This window comes from Acomys russatus, chromosome 11 (assembly GCF_903995435.1).
Source record: "Acomys russatus chromosome 11, mAcoRus1.1, whole genome shotgun sequence".
NCBI classification, from domain to species: domain Eukaryota; kingdom Metazoa; phylum Chordata; class Mammalia; order Rodentia; family Muridae; genus Acomys; species Acomys russatus.
In genome coordinates this window covers 53595698-53615328 of record NC_067147.1, presented here as the reverse complement: position 1 = coordinate 53615328, position 19631 = coordinate 53595698, and the positions used below count along the sequence as shown (strand labels likewise).

The 19631-nt window shown below is 47.3% G+C and overlaps 1 protein-coding gene across 8 annotated transcripts in view; it reads left to right on the top strand.

The window, feature by feature from the left end:
• Positions 1-19631, top strand: part of Pcbp3 (poly(rC) binding protein 3) — an 80144-nt gene that overhangs the window by 20082 nt on the left and 40431 nt on the right. The window lies entirely within an intron of this gene.

Genomic DNA, 19631 nt, shown 5'->3' with positions numbered 1-19631 from the left:
TTCTGATAATAATGGGTAGATGAAAGGGCAGGTGCTTTGTAGTTAGGCACGTGGCAGTGGAGAGAGACTTCTGCCCTTGTTGCAACTTTGGATGAACGCCATGAGTTCTGGAAAGCCAATGACGGCGGGAGAGGTAAGGCCGCAAGGTTACTTTCTCTTCTTTCAGTGCCTCCCAAGGCTCATTGCAGCCCAGACTGCATGTTAACCTGAAACCCAATGGGAGCTCCCAGAGAAGGGCTAGAAAGGGCCATGGAGCACAAAAAGGTCTTAGTGCACAGACGGTGGGGACAAGACGGCACCTGGGCTCCGCGCGCAGGTAGTGGTAGAGCCACAGAGCAGCTGACTAGAGGGTTAGCTCTTGGAGAATTACTCTAGTTGAGTGGGAGAAATACTTTAGGGGGCACTCTCTAAGATACCCCCTCTGTTCCTCTGTCCTGGCCTGCACCCCCACTTTGAGACCCCAGTCCCTAGAGAATGTCATGGATTGGCCCTTATTGGGCCAGGCTGAGCCAGACAACATAACTGTGAGTGGTTGGTCAAGGGGGGAAAGGGTTTGCAGAGTCAGGGCCCCGGGCATGGTGCCTCAAGAGGGAGCAAAAACAGGCCATCCGGTGTCATGTGACTTTTCCTGAAGAGTCTGGTTTTATTCATCTCAGATAGAGAAGTCAATGACAGACCAACGGAATGACTGTATCCAGTTGTGTCTTGGTGAGCTAATGAGTTTATTGGAATTACAGCAGCATAGGTAAGCAGCTACTTACAGGAGCATGGGAAAATTATGGGCTGGCAGCTATCACCACTGAAGACTCTCTCCTGATAGCTCCCACCCCACTCCATGCAGTTATTGGGGTAGAATACTTATATACACTTGGGAAGAGACGAACTTGGTGGGCCTTATGAACCTGGTGAGCTCTCCACTCCTTCCAAGAGGAGATGTTCCAGAGCCCGATTTTGTAGGTCTTGTAAAGGTCTCATGGAGGTAATCCTAGATACTCTGAGTTCAAGATATTAAGGGCCTTGGGATGCCTGGAGGTCAGAGTTCTACAACCCCACCTCTGCTGGGTCAGTGTCCTGGGTTGGCTAGGTGCCTGCTGCTGTTGGCCTTGATTCCCAGGTGAGACAGAGGGCTCCTTCTCCCGCCTCTACCCAGAAGAGGCTGATCCTAATAGGCAGCGACTCCGCCCAGCTCTGTGATCGCTGGTGTGACCAACAAGCTCCTGAAGGACCTGGTTCCTACAGCCATGTCTCTGCCATGCCCAGAGCCTCCCTCTAGGATGTGCTATGCCCCCTGCGTGAAGGTGCATGGTCTTTCCCAGGCACACCTTCCCTGAATGAGTGAGCGGCCATTCAGGTTCAGGTACCAGCTACTGTGAGTTCTGGGACTGCAGGCAAGCATACCTGACATCATTATGTATTTTTGGCCCAGAAATGTTATGCTATAAATATACATGCCAGGGAGAGCACAAGACAAAGAGGACATATTCCCAGGACTAGATAAGCCACAGCTCACGTAAATCTACTACTTGGAGTTCTAGAGTCTGGAAGGTCAAGGTGAAGGTGCCAGGCCATCTGTTCATGTCTGGTAGGGATACAGCTGCTTCCAGATGAAGCCTCCTTGAACACTGCATCCTTTGTAGAGAACATTCTATGTTTTCATGTGACTGGAGGACCATATGGCAAAGAGGGCCAAACTAGTCGCTCTGTGAGACACTAGTTGGGTTATGCAGATGGAGGGCACAGCCTAATCACCTTTCACACACCTCTATATTGGCATGGTGGAGATTGATTTTGCCCTTTTTCTTGTTTTTTGTTTTGGGTTTTTGTTTTTTGTTTTGTTTTGTTTTGTTTTAAGGCAGGGTCTCACTATGTAGTTCTAGTTGGCCTGGAACTTGATGTAGACCAGGCTAGCCTTGAACGCATGGAGATCTGGCTGGGTCTGCCTCCTGGGGGCTAGATTTAAGGTGTGTACTATCACAGCTAGCCTGGAGATTGATTTTAGAGCATACATATTTGAGGGGAAACATGTGCCCCAAACCTCAGCAATAGTACTACAACGTTGCTCAATACACCAACTCAAAATATCTGGCACGTTTAACTATTGTAGACTCACTATAGACCTACATACTAAAACACAAAATGGAGTACCTGAAATCTTACAGAGAAAGTGAAATACCAGGAATTTGGTACTATTACTTAAACCTAAATGCGTTAATCTAGGTAAGTGTTTACTGTGGAATACTAAACGCAAAAAGGGAGGATAGATGTGGGCAGTTTGGTCCTATTTTGTTTAAAAGATACAGTGATGGAACCTAAGCAGCGCCCCTCTCAACACTGTAGATCTCAGGCTGCTGGTCTTTCAGGGGAGCACTTAATTACGTTATTTCTCTGCAATGGATATCCATTGCTTGTAGTATTTGCTTGGTGAGGCTTCAGGACACCGTTTTCGTTTCTGTGCTGTGGTGGGCATTGAAGAGTTACTAGCAAGTTCTGTGCTCACAGTGGCCAGCTTCTTCCACTGTACAGTCTGCCTTCTAGCACAGTCCATAATAGCTCCTCCTGCCCTTATCCTTCTCATATAACGCTTGCTAGTGTTCTGGTTCTTACCTCCTCTGATCTTATAGAAGTTGCTAGGATAAAGTTAACATATAAGTATCAAGTAGCGTGGGATAGCTCTCTTTCCTGCTTAGTAGCAGACATGCCCAATTTGATGGTGGTCAATATGCATGCTACCCCTCCATTGAGGTCTCAAGTACTCGAGCCTCAGGGTCCTTCCTTACTTGAGCCCTGCATCCTGCTTACCACAGCCTACATCTGGACCACCTTAAATGACTTAGGATGCTCATCCACTTCTGACTGTATGTATAGGCTTGCTTCGCAGGGCTAACTACAATTAATTAAGAATAGGGAAGGTGAGAATTTCCCGTTGGTATCATTTTGGTTACCTAGTTCTGGTGAGGAATTTCCTATGAACTTGGAAGCGTATCTCCAGTCAGTCCAAGGCAGCCCCATAGTCAATGGCTAAGGACCTGCCTCTGCCCAAGCTGGACATGGCTGGTCAGCACAAGAGCAATGTCGTATATGAAAAGCTGTGCCTGGATTAATGCTAGCCAATCCCCCTTCCCCATTTCAGCCTGAGCTGCTGTGCATATGTCCTGCAGGCACATTGGCTTGTTCAGTCCTGTTGGGGGCTGAAGTGACAGCCCACGAGTGCTGGGTGCCCCTCCAAGGGCACAAGGGGAGCTGGGCAAAAAGTAGGTCACATGTGCCTGGGCGATGTCACGCGGTTCCCACCCCAGGCCAATGGGATGGGTGGCCTCTTTCGGTTGAGAACAAAACATCACTCTAATTTTTCTCTGTTAGCATTTCATCTTCTCTAAACGGGGAGAGGAACCATCTGTCTGGTTCCCACATCCAGCTCGATCCTCTTGACCCCACGGGGCTGCTTTGTTCAGAGGTAAGGGGATTCTGTGGGCCTGGGTGAGTGGTCAACAGAGCAGGACAGGTGGCTAAGGCTGACAAGTCCTAGCTCAGATCTTCAGGCGGTGTGTCAGAGCATGCCGAGGTCACATAGGTGATGTGGTGGGAGAAGGTACCCAAGGAGCTGCCACAAAAGTGCACAGAGCTCTGCCGGGCAGCGGGAAGAGTGGAGTTGGTAGTCTATACCAACAGCTGTAGACATTTAGGTATTGGATCCTCTGCCTTCATAATGCAGTTTTTTTGGGGGGAAGACCATTGGCATTCTGATGTTCTTTACTATTGAGGTGACATTATGTACAAGAAAGAAAAAAGCATGCAATCTTACAGTCAGAAATCTCAGTTACAGAGAGGGATGTAAGCCCTACCCACGGTCAGATGAGCATCCTTAGGAGCAAGGACCCAATGTTCTCTGGCTCAGCTAGCTCCTTCAGTCACGTCTTTGTTGGAGACATAAGCCTCTGAAGTTAATTGCTCCCCCAGGAAAGAGCACTATGAAGTTCAAATATCAGAACCCAATATCAAAAGATTGATTCACATATATTGTTAATAAATAGAAAATGTACATTTTAGAGTTTAATATTTATATTGTACAATTACTAACTATCTTAGTGCAGAGCAGGTCATGTGTGAGTGTGTGATAGTTTTTTAAATATTTGCAAAACTAATATGCATTTTACGCCTTATAAATAACAAAATTTCACGGCTTTCCTGTCCTGTAAATGAGCTCAAGTGTGTGCATTAGGTCAGGATGTTCCAATGTGTGTGTTTGACAAGCAAGTTGCAGCATGTATGTGTTTGCGGGCTCTGGTTATGTCTGCCATATTCAGACACAGGGAAATACTTGCAGAAATAGTGTGCCAGAATAAGAACTGTAACAATTGAATCTTCAGTATGTTCCAGCAGGGTTTTTTTTTCCCCCTTTCAGATGAAATTTGTGCTTATTCTAGTTTTTGGGGAACACGGGTACGTGGCCAGCACTGTGAGGATGCGCACAAGCACTTCGGATTCTGCAATGTTGTCCATCCCCCTTGTGTGGCACATAGTTGTGCCCTTGGCGACAAAGCAGGGTTCACAAGGACCCTCTGTGCGATCAACCTGCAGCCTCAGAGTGAATCCTAGATGAGATCCTAAAGCAGTGGTTCCCAGCCTGCGGCTCGCAGAGCAGACATCCTGCGTAGTAGATGTTTACATTCGGAGTCGTTAACCGCGCAACGTTACAGTTATGAGGTAGCACCAAAATGACTTTATGGCTGAGGGTCACCACAACACGAAGAACTGTATTACAGGCTCTCAGCATTAGGAAGCGTGAGAACTATTGCTCTAAATAATATTTCTTTAGTTATTTGGAAATCTTGAGGCTCTTGAGTTTTGCTTCTTTGGGTTTTTTGTTTGTTTGTTTGTTTGACTAAGACAGAGCAGAAATGTGTAACGCTTTCTACACTTGTGGCTGTTAATGTGATGCCTGGAGAGAGCCCCACACACGGATGCATTTTTAACATTGTCTCTTTCTTTGTGCCTCCTGTAACATGTATTCCAGAAACTAGGTTTTAACGCTAGCACTCATCCATAGCATGTGAAGGTGGAGGTGTACAGCCGTGACAACCATCCGTGCTCATGGGACATTTGAAGCTATAACATTCCCTATCATATCTCGGATGAGGGATGAGGGCTGCTGCTTCTGGAAACGAACCCACTCGTGGTACATGGGTATGGTTTATGACCCTTATTTTCCTCTACCCATCCCGTATCCTGTACATGAGAGGGATGGGCTATTCCAGGAGCTAGCTGAGCCCTGATCATAGGCCAGAGGCCTCAATAAAGTATTCTTCCACTGGGCAAAGAGGTCTGGGGAGGATTAGGATGAGGAGCAGTACACAACAGGAGGTGCCTGATGAGGCATCTGATGAAATAGGCTTTAGACGGTAAGGCGCTCAGAGGACTACTGTCTCAATATTGGGAGTTGGGGGTCAGGAGGTCCCCAGAAGTGCATGGTTCTGTCACTTGTCAAGTGTTTCCACCCTAGTTTTGTGATTACTAATGGGTGACGATGTCTGGCTGTCACTTGACAGCACAATGTTCCTGTGAAGGAGGCTGGGGCAAGGGTTCCATTTGTCACTTTAATTGGGGTTCATGTTAGTGTTTGGGCCTCCTGAAATGTCCACAGCTGGGCCCAGTGTCTAGCAGTCTCTGAAGGTCTACATGGACTACTTGTTGCTTGCTGCTTTAGGCCCCTTAGGGAAGGATTGGGAAAAAGCTTCTTGCACCTTGCAAGGTTGTAGGTCTTCTGCCATAGAACCCAGCATCTCTCTCAGCCTCCCTTTTAATCATGGTTTCTGGTTTCTGCATTGCATCTTGGATGCTCCGCTTATGAAATCGAACGTGTCTCTGGTTATCCAGGTATGATCTCCACACCCCCACCATCCCCTGTGGAGATGTAGATTCCCCACTGTCCCCCTGAGATCAATGGAGTCAGAGCCTCTGGAGCCAGGCAGGACAGGCCTCCCAGGTGTCTATGCAATGTCCACTGTGAGTCTGGGAACCCCTGGTATTGCTGTGAAGTGAACGTGTAAAGACAGGGCTCCGGATGCAGCCAGAGTTGGATGCAGAGGGTCTGGACCCAAGTACCAGGCCTAGAAGAGCAGAGGATGCTGCTGATGGTTACCTGGTCAGATGCAAGCAGACCATCCTGTGGGGGCATTTGAGGCCAAGTCACACAGTGCTTCAGTTGTGTGCAACCAGAGCTTCCTATAGGAGAGGACACGGCTGCTCCACCTGCACCTGTGTGGGGCTCAGAGGCTTGTGCAGACGAGGAGGAACTGGCTTGCTAGAACTCAAGGAGCGTTAGAGCAGAAGCCCAAGGCCAGTGCTTGAGCAGGAAGGTGTGGCAGGAGCTGCGACTCCTGCTGACTCAGCACCTCCACTAGGGCAGGCATCCAAAGGCCACTCAGCGGAGTAGTCTAGAAGTGAGGAGACTGCAGTAGCCACCTCTAGCCCCTAGGCAGATGGTCTTAGTGAAGAAAGGGCCTGTTGGGCTGGGAAACAAGCCCGGCAAAGCTGAGGACTGCACAGGACGGACTAGATGCACACCCTCCCTGCTTCATGGTGATGCGCTTTGAAAGCCGCCTGCCTCCCTCTCTTCTGAGCTGCTGGTGTGGGGTATAGTCGTTATAGACAAAATAGGACAGAAGGAAAAAGAAACTTGTATAAGAATATGCTATCGGGGCTGGGGTGGGGCGTGGTACAAATGGGACCCGAGTTCAATCCCCAGGGCCCACAGAAAAAAGCTAGGCATGGTGGCATTAACACTCCAGCACTTGGGGGTGGGGGTAAAGATAAGTAGATCACTGGGAACTTGCTGGCCTTCCAGCCTAATCTACTGGGTAAGGTCCGGACCAGCAAGCCAGCAAGAGACTTAGTCTCAAAAAACAAAATGGGTTGCACCTAGGAGCAACATATGAGGTTGTCCTCTGGCTTCCACAGGGGTGCAGAGACACAAGTGTACATGCATGCACGCGCTCTCTGTCTCTCTCTGTCTCTGTTCTCTGTGTCTCTGTCTCTGTCTCTCTCTGTCTCTTTGTCTCTCTGTCTCTCTCTCTCTCTCTCTCTCTCTCTCTCTCTCTCTCTCTCTCTCTCTCTCAGGAAAATAATCAAAATGTTGCATAGGAATAAAGGGCAGAGACAAATAAAAATGTCTGGTTTTGTTTTGCTGTAATCAAAGTGACATTTGGATTACTGAGAATGATAAGCTAGTCAACAAATGCTAGTGGGTCAATTAGCAATCTGTTTTTTAAAAGTACTAAATTTAAAACTCCACGCAAGTTTTGGGATGGAACACTGAGCTACAGGCATAGAAATTATATGTTTGCTGTTTTGTATGTCTTCCTGAGGAGGCATTGTAGGTGATCCCTGGCCCCAGAAGGCTTGAGTGCATGGCAGACATGTGGGAACGCTGCCAGCTTGTCATGTGGGTAGCACCTTTCACAAGGCAGTAGTGTTGCAACAAAGCACAGAAGCATAAGCGAGCAGACAGGTGAGTGTACAGCACTTAGGGAGTGACCAGTGGGAATGAACTGACAGACAGCCTCGTGCACGGCAGCAGGAGTCTGTACAGCAGCCTGCCCGAGTGCCCTGCAGGCTTGGTCAGGTGTGAACTGCATTGCTTTGTAGAACATGTGGCTGGTCGTGTCTGCCAACATTTTAGTGTAAATACCGTTTGGTCCTACTTTTTTTTTTTGCTACAAGCCAAGTCTTTTCTCTGATTAAACCTTATTGCACAGAGATATCCAGGCCCGCAACTCTTGCCACATTGTGGTTTATTTAAAAATAAATAAATGAAGCCTTTTAATTCTCAGTCAGGACATGTGAAACTTGGGTGAAGTAGGTCCTTACATGGCCCCATGAGACTCAGCGTCCAGGCCATAATGTTGTCTTTCCCTCACCCCAAGAAGAAACTGCTGATGCCATCAATAGGAGACGCAGCCACCATTTGTGGTGACGGTCATGGCTGTGGGGTTCTGTTTTGCATCAGATACTCACTATACCTGTCACACAGCAGCACGGGTGAATCCTAGTGTCAGAGAGGCCAGGCAGAGAGGGGCCAGAAGGCGTTCCCCAGTGCTGGGTGAGAGCCATCAGTGGCTGCCTGGCAATGCCTGACTTTGGATGTGAATGTTCTAGGTTACAAAGTAGTATTGTATAATTAAGTGCTGTGTGACATTTGAGCTAACCTCATCATATTTGTGCTGTGCTTGTGCCTAACGTGTAAGTCCCAGATATATATATATATATATATATATATATATATATATATATATATATATATATATATATATATATATACACACACACACATATATATATATATGTATACAGTGTTGAACTTGTGCAGGGCAGGCCTAGGCAAGGGCCAGCACCTGGGACATGTGGGGTGTGGGTAGCTGGAGTCCCTTCCAGAGAAGTTCTGCTGGCATTGCTGTTGGGCTTCTGACACTGTGGTTGGCTGAGCCCAGGAATCATATCAGTGTGGCAACAGACCCACAGCTGTATGACCCCAGCACCTGAGGGCCCCAGTATCCCTGCACTGATCAGACATTTTTTTCTGGCCAGTCCCTGGGACTGCACCCAGTGAACAATTCCTGCTGTCCAAAGACCCATGGCACCAGGAAGAAAGGAGAAAGGGCTGAACCAGTGTTGACCCCGTTGTGTCTTGCCTCATTGCTTCTGGTAGGGACCATATGGAATCTCCCCTAGATCTTGCTCAGTAACATTTTTTTTTTTTTTTTTTTTTAAGCATCCCCACCACTTAACTCTTTGTGGTATAGCTCAATAGTTTCATCTTTAAGATCCTAGGTACCCAGTTTGGGGCTTTTGAACTTATTTTGCATATGCAGTTGTTAAGCTCATGAATCTATACTTATGTTTTGGCAGGTGAATACAGAGTTTATTTTCATCTACATATCTATTTCTTTGTCTGTCACATACACTGAAATGAAAACAAGCCAAATGCATCTAAAATAAATTAAACAAGCAGCAGTGAGGCTTTTGGGATTAGGCCCTGAGCGGATTGAAGCCGGAGCACTTCTTGGGGCACTGCTGTCCCGGGGGATTAAATTTAATCCTAAAATGTACGGGGAAAGCAGGGCAGCTCAGTGCTGTCACGTGGCATGGCATGGAGGCTGAATCCTTGAGCTGCCTTTGCACAGTCCCCTACTGAGTCAGCCCAGCCTAGACCTTGCCAGAGCCCAGAGGATGCTGCGAGGTCATCGGGTACATGTCAAGTGTGGGGCATGAGGGAGATGCTGTCACTTTCCTTCCCCGCCTTCCCAGACACACGGGTAGGCGACACCTCCAGGATACTGATGTGGGTACACACGCATGTGGGTCCTTGGCAAACATGAGGCTTGGATGCAAGGACTTTGAGAGTGGGAGACAGGGGTCTTAGCGGGCTTCATGACTGGAGCCACATGTCTGTGAATTTGGGGAGCCTCATGGGCCTGGATCGCATGCTGCTTTCCCCTGGGTTCAGCGAAACCATCTGCAGAGCAGTACTGCTGAGCCCAGCTGTTGGCTCGCTGAGGCTTAGCGCCTTAATTTGATCCCTCAAAGCTTACAGTCACGCTCTAGGCTTCACATTTTCCTCTTTAAATTTTTTTTACTTGTTATATTGCTTCAGATTTATCTAAATGTCCTTTTATTTATATGTCATTTCTCTAGTGTATCTTACATTTTTCTTTACTTTGCAGTATCTTTTCTATGTATCACTCGTATTCTATTCCTTTTAAATTTTTACTCATATTTGTCATTGTTTCTATTTGTAGTCTTGTTTTCACTTCAGCCTTTCAGCCTTTTTTTTTTTAAATTCATTTGTTAAAATTCTTAATGGTTTTAGTTATATGTTTTCCAATTATTCTGTCTGAAGTAATAGCTTTGTGCAGGGCAACAGTGAGCTATTATTGCTCAGACCTTGGGACACAAAGAAATGACCTGTCAATCGAATTTAGCTTGTTTTTCTATCAGGGTTAATCATGAGCAGTGATTTTTGCCTATGTTGATGAGTGAGTGTTCTAAAATCATTAATGAGTGCATCCCCAAGGACTTGCCATGAACAGCCTCCCAGGAAAGCTGGGAGCTACGTTCCTCTCTTGCCCAACCTTGACCTCCATAGAGATCGTTGGAACTTGGCACCTGCTGGCCATGCTGCCTGCAGCCTCCAGAGAACCGGCCTGCTAGAAGCCATGGCCTACAGTATTAATTCCCTTCCCATGTGGGGCCACTGTCAGGTATGTCGCTGTACTGCCCACCGTGGACAAGCTACCTTTGCCCTTGTCCTTTTCCGTGTATCAAATAGGCAGTGATCTGTTAGCACTGTTTTCCCACTGTGCCCTCCCAAGAGACTGAGCTATGTCTTAGGACAGAAAGCGCTGCCTACTCACTGAGGATGTGCTGGCACCTACGGTACTCCTCACATTCTCTGTGGAAGCTTTCTAAGCAGAGGGTCAGGGAAGGCTGCACTGCATGGTGCACAGGGCAGGGCATCCTGTCTCTGAACTGGCGGTGAGTCACATGTGGCTGCCCTGTCCCTTCATGCCTCTCAACTGAGGAAGAGGCAGCAGCAGGCCACCACTGGGTGGAATGATTATTCTCTGGTTCTCGCTGGGCCACTTGGGCAGGGAATGTGCCAGGGACTTGAGCTGCTGTGACATACCATCAAAGAGGCTCATCCTTTTAGATGGTCCCCTGCCACTCTTTCCTTCCAGAAGGACAGCCATGCTTCCTGCCACAGGGATAGCATTGCACTGGATATTGGAGGGAGCCAGAGGCCATCCGGGAACAGAGCCCTTGCGACAGTCTGGGAGTAGGGCCTGAGATCCCGGATTAAGGGAGACATCGAGTACACAGCAATGGGCAGAAGAACATTTGTTCCGTCCGGCAGAGTGACAGTGCCTAGCAGCTTCTCACACAACCTAGCACGTTGTCTTAAAGGAGTCAGTGAGGGGCAGTGACATGGGGCGGAATCTCTCATCTGTGGCCCAGTTGAGACCCCACAAGTTACCATGGACACTGCCCATAGCCCTCTCTTCCACAGCCGGTTAGGAGTTGTTTTTCCTTAAAAATCTCATTTCCTGATCAGCTGCCTTGCTTTTCACATAGGTGGCATTTCTCCTTCGCTAGATATATGTTAAAGGCTGCCTTGGCGCCTACGCTTATTACCCGTGGTTCTTTAATACTAGCTAGAACTTGGAGTACTTGATGCTTACCACCCACCACCAGTGCAAATAACAGCAAGGACACAGATGTGAGACAAGCTTGTGGTGCAGGACATTTGTGCTTTAGTGGATTACCTTCTCAGTGTACGTGCTTCCTGCTGGTCCCGCTGGTTTGATCTGGTCAGTGATACTGTGAACTATACTCAGTGCTTTTCCCTCATCTGGGTAGGAGCCACGTTTTTGTACCAGATGAGTGTCCTGTCCTAGTCCCATACCCTGTCTGGTGTCTGGATGCTTTCCTTGCCCAGGTGTGGTGGGGACAATGCCTGACCTGTGGCAAACACCTGTCAGCGTGAGACACTGCTTCCTAAAGTTTGCATGGTTACTGAGTTTCTTCCTTATTAGTTATGTGAGCAGAAAACCTGATCCTGTAGTGCCTACGTGCCCCAAGTATAACCTTCACAAAGCCATTGTGTAACGTCAGTCTACTCACATATTGCTGACCTATATGTTAATATTTAGTTATGACTATTAGTTGGCATTTTTGTCTAGGCCAGTGGTTCCCAGCCTGTGGGTCAAGACCCCTTTGGAGTCAACTGACCCTTTCACGGGGATCATCTAATGCCCGAGACCATCAGAAAATACAGATATTTACATTATGACTTGTAACAGTAGCAAAATTACGGTCATGAAGTGGCAATAAAAATAATTTTATGGTGGGGAACAACAGGAGGAACTGCGTGAAAGGGTCACAGTGTTAGAAGGGCAAGAACCACTGGTCCAGGCAGAATCTGGGGTTGGATCTTAGTTGACACACATGATCCATTTCATTGTTTTTCCAACATCTTTCCTAAGCAAACACACACACACTGGAATGCAAATGAGGAAGCAATGAGTGTACTAGTTACACTGCTGCTTTCCAGTGCTTCCTGTTACGGTTTTAGTTTTTTAGATTTTTATTTATTAATTTATGTATTGCATGTATGTAGGTGCACACATGCTGTAGCACACATATGGAGGTCTCTCTTCTCTCTTTGTCTTATGTGGGCCCCAAGGAGATGAGGGCATCATGGCCTTAACCTGCTAAGCCATTTTTCTCGTCCTTCTGTTAAGATTTTGTTGTCTTTTAGTCATCCTGGTAGGTGTATGGTGACATACACTGTGACTTTAAGTTGCTTTCCTCTTAACTGTTGAGGCTGACTGCCTTTTGAGAAACAGCCATTCTTCTGTATCCCCTGGAGTATTGGCCCCAGATCTACCCCACAACTCCCCACACATGTCCCAGATTCCCCCAGATGCTCAGGTCAGATGGTGTGATGTGTGATAGGATTTCACACGTCTTTTCATGTACTTTAAATCACATCTAGGCAACTTAGACCGCCGAATGCAATATAAAGGCTCTGTACACAGCTGTCGTACTGTGTTGAAGAGATACTGATAAGGAAATTCTGTCCACTAGTCAGTATAAGTACAGTCCTTTTTTTCCAAATGTTTTATCTATTGGTTGGTTGGACCTGAAAGACACAGACACAGAGGGTCAACTGGACTAGTCATATGAACAAGCCCCTTCAGGACCCACTTATTCAAGGCTCTTGCTATGGAGGCCCTAGCAGTGAAGGGACAGGCAGCAAACATCTGCCTATGGGCTGCTTTTCTCCCTGTTGTCAGCGTCTGGGGACACAGAGAATCTTAATCCTACTGTGGGCCATCATCTCAATCTTTGTTTTAGCAGCTAATAGCTTTTTATGTCAAAGGCAGTGGCTCTCAGCCTTCCTAATGCTGCCCTTCAATACCCCCCACCATAAAATTAGTTCGCTGTTACTTCATAACTAATTTTGCTTCTGTTATGAATCCTGGTGTAAATATCTGTGTTTTCTGATGGCCTCAGGTGACCCTGTGAAGACCCACAGGCTGTGACCCACTCCTCTACTTCATATAAATTGTTGTGCTGTCCAAGGCTTCCTGTTGACGTTTCCTGTTGGACTCACTGGCGTTGGTCTTAGGGTGGACTCTGTAAGGGGGTGCCCTGTAAGGCCTCATGTCCCCACTTGCCTGTTCAGTTGGCTGAGCGCTACCTCCTGAAAGTCCATCTCAGACTTTGCCATAGTTTTAAGCACTGGTTCGTGACTCTCACATCCTCCATCTATTCATCTCTTCTCGCACCTCACACAGACATGCTGCGTTGGCTCTGAGTGCAGAGTCCCCTCCGCTTCTCTTTCTCAGCATCCGCTCCCTATGGCAGCATCGCAGTGCTGTGCCAGCATCACGGTGAGCAGAGGGCCAGGGCAGAAGACTTGGGGTTCATGGTGCATGATGGGTGTTCTCTATGGGCGCCTGCTACTGTTGTTCTGCTCTTGACCCCATGAGTTTTCCAATTTGAAATGAACCTGCCTATAGAATTGGCTCTGTAGATGAGTTTGAAAGAATTGATGTCCCCAGCTCTAATCACTTGAGTCTCTTAGGTCTGCTATTCTATGTAGAAATTTTTCACATCATTTTAAGGTTTTCCCCCAACTTTTTTTTTTTTTTAATTCTTCCAATTTTTTAAAAATTTAATTTTAACCCAGGTTGGTATAAACATATGCTAGCTTAGTCACTCTGATAAAAATCCTCTTTGACTATCATTCATAAGTATTTGGGCCTTCCTGTGCCCGCCTTATCTTCTGTGGCATTCTCTTCCTTCCTTCTCACCATGCCCATAGCAGAAAGAAGCCTCCACTACATATCCTGGAGAGCTCCTCACAGGTCACATGTCTGGGCACATGATCCTCAAACAGGAAGTTACTAGAAAGCTGAAAGTGTACTCAGAGGAGTTCTTGGACCACCCAAGTCCAAGGCAGAGAACTCTGCCACTTCCAAGGTAGCCCGTTACATGCACGTGGCCAACTCAATGCTTTCCTTTCCCAAAGGAAGACATTTAATCCTTAGCTAGAACTTCCAACCTCATTCAGAGGTGTCTCAGGATCCCCTGTTGAGAGCTACATCTAGCCCTAGCTGGCCCCAGGCTCTGAATGGCTGGGCCCTCTACTCTGCAGGCCCTGGTCCATTGCAGGGCTCTCTGAAATCATCAGCTGTGTGTGTAGGCCATTGTATGCCCCAGATTGCAATATTGAGCTGCACAGTGACCTGCAGATAAGATGAGAAGACATGGGGGTCTCTGCTGTTGCATGGTGGGTGGTCTCCATGGGCTTCTGCTATGTCTGTTCCGCAATGCTTAGTCCAACATGGCTCCTCCTGCTCTCATCTTCCTTGTTTCCAGACATCTTCTAGCAGAGGTCAAACTGGTCCTTTCCATTCAAGGTGGTTGTTCTGGATGACCAGTCCTGGCTAGGGATGTCTCGCCCCAGCCTCTCCTCCATTGTCTTAGGGATCCTGAAGCCATACAAACTTCTCTCCACTTTCTTTAGAGCATTGGCCTTTGGCCTTTCTCTTCTAGAGCTTTGGCCAATGTGAAATTCATAGCATGTAGATTTGTGAAGCATGACAGAAACAACAAAGACAGGTGTTGACTTTGAACCACGATTGTTTTAAGCTGCCCTAGCCTCAAGACTGATTTCTTTACCAAACTTTGTAATGATGGCCACCCTTCATGCCTGGTACCTGGTGAGAACTGCAGAAAGATATGGCATGTTCCAGAATCCCTTTGCTGCGGGCCTATGGACGGTCCGTGGGGTGCAGGACACGAGTGGTGGACAGGGTGTTGTCAAGACCTGATTAGGAGATTCAGCTCAGCTCTTATGCTTAGCCTGTATCCACATTAAAGATAGTATAGACCTTGAAACCAGTATCTTAAATATGAGGGCATTTGAGAGAGATGTGTGTGCTGACACGGGTTTTATTACAGTAGGACTCTGTGAAACCTGGCTCATTGCTAGAAAGAGAAGAAAGCTCCACAGATTCCAGACCAGGCCCAGGAATAGCCTCCAGAGCAAAACAGTAGGGCTGAGCTCATTGGTCCTAGGCATGTCACTTTTTGTCTTGACACTTGAGTGACAAGTGAATAGGCTATTTAGAATGCTTTCTGAAATCAAGGTTGTGTAAGTCTCAACATCTTTCTAATGCTAACTGTGACTGGCAAGAGCACTGAATTGCAGAGTCTCCCTTAGCCTGGATGGCCTCAAGGACCTACATACATTGTGAGTCTCTCAAGGAGAATGAAGCAGCTAATCAGCTTTGTCGGCTTCTGCTGCCATGGCCTCATGCAGCCTGATGTGGGCAGTGAGCTGTTAAACACAATAAATCAAATCTGTTTGCTTTCCCCCATCCCACATCCCTTCTAGACAGCTGAGGCCCTGGGTGCAGCCCTGGACAGAGCACAGCTAATGAGAGCAGGCCAGAGCCACTGGCCTTGACAGGCACTCACGATGGTTGTATGGTCACAGATGTGTGGCTGGCGGTGCTCCGCATCGTTATTTTGTGAGAGCTCGTATAATGAGGGACTCAGGCAAGCTGCACCCACAGTGGAAGAGATTGCTAGTGCAAGAGCCAGGATGCCTGTTACCTATTTCTGCGTTTCCCCCGAAGCCTACTTCCCTCCTGAGAAAAGCCTTGCTATTAGGACATTTAAAATGTGAAGATTGTGTTCCTCCCGTCTGAAGCACGGGGTTACTAGCTTTCATTTTTGCTCTGTATGGACATAGTGCATAGCTGGCCTACTGGTGGTCCAGAGCCTGGCCTGGGATCTGCCTGCTGGCTCTCTCCCTAGTACCTCCTTGCTCCATGTAAAGCAGAGGTGAGCATGCTGTTGAGTGAGGACAGGAAGCATGTGTATACAGACTCACCTTCACCAAGCACACTTGGCTATAGCGCTTGAACAGCTGCACAGCAGTTCTTGCTATTGCAGTATTTACTTTACTAGCATTTGTTGGTTTGAATGTTATTTAAAAGGAAGATTAGGCAAATTTTTTTTTCAGAATTCCATTATAGTGTTTCTAGTTCTAAACAGATTTTTGCCATTTTAATCCATCTAGAAACTAAAGGAAGGCTTGGCTCTAGTTAAAATGTAGCACTTGCTACTTTTCCCTTCCAACTAAGCCACTGCGCCTTCTGGGAAGAATGTGTGGGGCAGCTGCTGAAGAACTGTGATGTCCGGGACAGCCTAGGAATAAACTAGAACTCAGCCACTGGGTTCTAGCCTAGACCCAGAGGCAGCCCTGCCCAAAGGTACACACTAGAAGCTCTGAGCTCAGCACTGTACTTGGCTGTGTGGAGCAGTGAGGGAGCCCCTAGAGGATGCTGTGGAGAGGCTCTACTATTTCCTTTCCTTTCCTTTCCTTTCCTTTCCTTTCCTTTCCTTTCCTTTCCTTTCCTTCCCTTCCCTTCCCTCCCCTCCCCTCCCCTCCCCTCCCCTCCGCTTCCCTTCCTCCCCTCCCCTCCCCTCCCTCCCTCCCTCATTCCCTTCCTCCAATTCCCTTTGGGTTGTCCAAAGTTGTGATGGCCAGTATGTCTAAACATAAAGAAGAGAGGAAGGACAAGGCCCAGGGTATAAGGACTTCAACCATCACTTCTCATCCTAGCCCTGGAGGCATATTCAGTGGCAGGCAAGAGAAGACTCTGGCTTTTTACCAGGAGGTATTGGACTCTCGCAGAGGATGAGCTTGAGAAAGCGATTGCTTACTTAATGTTGTGTGCCACTCCCAGGATGTGTCTCTGTATGTGTGGATCTGACTGCATGCAGCACAGCAAAACCTTTGACAAAAATAACCACAGGGAATGACCCTCCCTGTCCCCTAGCACCCTGCTGTGATATTCTGTCGTGCCGTGTGTGCTGGACACTTGGCAGCATATGTTGGCACAACAAAAGGTCACTGCAAAATCTCTTGAGACTGCACTGACATTGGGGCTATAGCAACCAGGAGGGCCTGGGCCTGGCAACCTGGAACTTCTACCTAGCATTTGTAGTCGTAATGTAGTGCTCAGAGTGACCACACTTGACATAAGAAACCAAAGAGCAACAATATCAACCTATGGTGGGAGAAATGATTGGCAGGCACCAGCCAAGATGGCCCCATGATAGACTGACGAGAGACTTCAGGTACTAAGAAGGTAGGACTTACCTTTTTGAAATAAATGTAAAAACAAAACATCCCACAGGGAATACAAGGTGTAAAAAAATGAAGATTTTAGAACTGAAAAATCTAATAATCTAAGTAATGTGTTGTGTGGATTCCGTCACAGAATAGAGGTAACGGGCCAGTCTATGACATGGAGACAAATATAAAACAAATGGGAGAAACTGATAGAGTCTGAGACTATGGGACAGTACAAAAGATATGCATAGCTGGCTACACATGTGCAGTATTCATGTAGTGGCCTGTAGTTTGTTTACACAGGTCACTATGCTAATATTTTAAGGCCCACTAGTTTAAATAATTGAAATCATATGAAATTTACTTTCTAGCCAGAATGGAGTTACAATGTCAGCACACAAATACTTGAAAAATCAAAGCACGTACCTTTACATATGTAATGGTCAAAGAAATATCAAAGGAAATAGCTTGGACAATAATAAAAAAAAAAATAATGAATGAAAGTTTTTCAGAATAAATCCAGAAGGAGGGATGTTTCATTGGAAAAGAGGAAAGATCAAACAGTCCTGAGTTTCTACCTGTGGAAATATAAAACCAGAGCAACCACGCAGATGGAAGGAAATGATAAAATAGAAGTTAGCGACAAAACCACGGTTTTCACTGTGGAGCAGCTCAGACAAGAGACGAAGCAGTCATTCGAGAGTTTGAAAGAGCCTTGTATAGTTTTATTTTAGGGGTTGCATTCATAGTAGTTTCACTGGCCTTGGCAAGACCCCTTCCCTTCCTCAGCAGGCCTTCTCTCCTTTCTGATATTGGGTGGATTCACCCTTAAGGTTGAGCCTTAAATTGAGAGAATGGTCACTTGGAGGCATGGAGCCAGATTCCCAGATGTTCAACTAAAACTTTGCCTGGGCCTCTGGTGGTAGTGGGCCTGGGGCATCATGGTTCTGACTCCACAGGCTTTACCCTGCCATAGTTGAGACTGCCTCCCACAGAACCCCCACACTTCAAGTCTGTGCCCCTTCCATTGTACCCTGACCCCAGCAAATCCTCAGTGAGTGGAGGAAGCCATGAGCAGGTGAATGTCCTGGGGTCCATGGAGGCATATGTGTGACGATCGGCTCTACCTCATGGGTCCCAACATTCAGTGTCAAGTCCCTTCTATAAAGCGTCACAATATGACATGTATCATATGTGTATCCTTCTGTATATTTACGTTATCTTCGGATGAGTCACAATACATGGATACAGTACAAATGTTGCATAGTTTCTATGCCATCTTATTTGTAAATAATGACGGAAGATAGCTGTATGTGTTCAAGACAGGCAAAACTAACATGGGAGAATTTCTAGCTGTGTCCTAGAGGGACTGAGACTGTGCAGCAAGGCCCAGCAGATGTGGGTGCAATATGGAGAACTTTTGGGGACCATCCTAGAATGGGATGTAGCTGGAACTCATAGGTATGGGGGGCTATCCAATCTTGGATATGTATGAGTCTCAAGAGCAGAAATCATCAAGTTCTGACTTCAGAGTCTTCTGTGAAGCCATAAAAATTGAGTTGGGTTCGGTACTCATGGTATGCATTGTCTGATTCTTAAATATGTTCTGGGCTCCTCTGGGCCAGGAATAGGGTTGAGTGGTGAATGAAGGCAACGCTGTGATCCCGGTGTGGGGTGAGAGTCCCAAAGGCCCAGCTGTTGGAAACTTCGTCCTCAATGGAGCAGCGCTGAGGTGGTGGGATCTGTAAGAGGTGATTGGGTTATGGGGTGCCACCACCACCAGTGGGGATTGATGTGGGTCCTCCAGAGTGAAGTCTTTGAGAAGAGCTTGTGAAGGGAGGCCATCCCATGGTCGTAGCCTACTTTGCATGTGGCTGTTTCCTCTCCGGCCATAACTTGAGGCAGCTAGAGGCCCTCACCAGGATACCAACTGTTTGCTGTTTGGAACTCCCAGCCGTCAGCATTTATGAGTCTAAGCCTCTCTTGCTTTGTAAAGTACTAGCTCAGAATTCTGTTACATCAGCACAGACCAGACTAACACAGAGAGCACGAGTGGGGAAGAGTGTGTGGTGGGGTGGATGCCTGGCCAACACAGTCGGGTCTGGTGATGGTAACAGGCCCAGGTAAAACAGGGGTGCCGAGAGTTCCCTTCTGCAGAAGTCCCTGAGACATACGTAGGAGAACGTAGTACTCCCCAAAGAGAGCCAGCAACCCGGGTCAGAGGAGTAGGGGCAGTAGCAGATAACAGCTTGTAGACAGGCAGGTAACTCTAGGCTGAGCTGCATGGAGGTGGGCTGGTACGTGAGCCTTCCAGTAAGAGGGTGGCATGGTCTCTCCTGGGGGAGTGAGGGTGTCAAGCTTTACATGTCCCACCATGTGTTTCAAGGCAAGAGTAGTGGGAGCTAAGGGTGCACGCACC